This window comes from Eurypyga helias, unplaced genomic scaffold (genome assembly GCF_000690775.1).
Source record: "Eurypyga helias isolate BGI_N326 unplaced genomic scaffold, ASM69077v1 scaffold20653, whole genome shotgun sequence".
Taxonomy (NCBI): domain Eukaryota; kingdom Metazoa; phylum Chordata; class Aves; order Eurypygiformes; family Eurypygidae; genus Eurypyga; species Eurypyga helias.
This window is the reverse complement of record NW_010240787.1, coordinates 3,252-4,227: the sequence shown is the minus strand read 5'-3', so window position 1 is coordinate 4,227 and position 976 is coordinate 3,252. Positions and strand designations below refer to the sequence as shown.

At 63.5% G+C, this 976-nt stretch overlaps 1 pseudogene; it reads left to right on the top strand.

Annotated features, from left to right (window-relative positions):
* Positions 1–237: 237 nt before the first annotated feature.
* The window catches only part of LOC104507325, a 1,399-nt pseudogene continuing 660 nt past the window's right edge, over positions 238–976 (top strand).

The following is a 976-nucleotide window of genomic DNA, read 5'->3' as shown; positions in this document are numbered from 1 at the left end:
ATCGATGCAGCCTTTACCATGACCCATGGGCTCCCAGCAGTGAGATGCTCCGCAGTGCTGTGGGAGGGACCTGCCACCTGAGCCCTCTGAGCTCTGACCCCTCCAGCAGTGTCTTGGGATGGAGCCCAGGTCCCTCATGATGCCCCATGCTCCCCCCCAGCCCTGTAGTCATCCTCCTCCTGCCCAGGGTGCTGGAGCTGCTGCTGACCATCCCCTCTGTCCTTGCTGTCTCTGCAGAACTCCATCCGGCACAACCTCTCCCTGCACACCCGCTTCATCCGCGTGCAGAACGAGGGCACTGGCAAGAGCTCCTGGTGGATGCTGAACCCTGAGGGCGGCAAAACTGGGAAGACACCCCGTCGGCGGGCGGTCTCGATGGACAACAACAGCAAATTCCTGCGGATCAAGGGGAAGGCCAGCAAGAAGAAGCAGCTGCAGGTGGCACAGGAGCATGGGGAGGACAGCCCATCCTCCCAGCAAGCCAAGTGGTCAGAGAGCCCCGCATCCCACGCCAGTGACGAGTATGACGCCTGGGCGGACTTCAGGACGAGGGCCAACTCCACGGCCAGCACGCTGAGCGGGCGCCTCTCGCCCATCATGTCCAACCATGAGCCGGATGAGCTGGAGGAGGATGACGGTACCCCCTCCTCTCCGCTGATGTACCCCAGCCCCTCCAGCACCATGTCTCCTTCCCTCAACGCCCGCTGCTCTGTGGAGCTGCCCCGGCTGACCGACCTGACTGGCACTATCAGCCTGAACGAGAGCCTCGGGGAGAGCATGCTGGAGGACCTGCAGGATGGCTACACCATGAGCCCTTCGCAGCAGCTCCCCCCGGCCGCCTTGCGACAGCGGAGCTCCAGTTTCACCTTCAACTCCAAGTGCTCCACCATGGGGGCTGCCTCCAACACCTACTGCGGGACTATCTACAGCCAGCCGGCCATGAGCCTCATGCGCCGCCTGCCCATGCAGACCATCC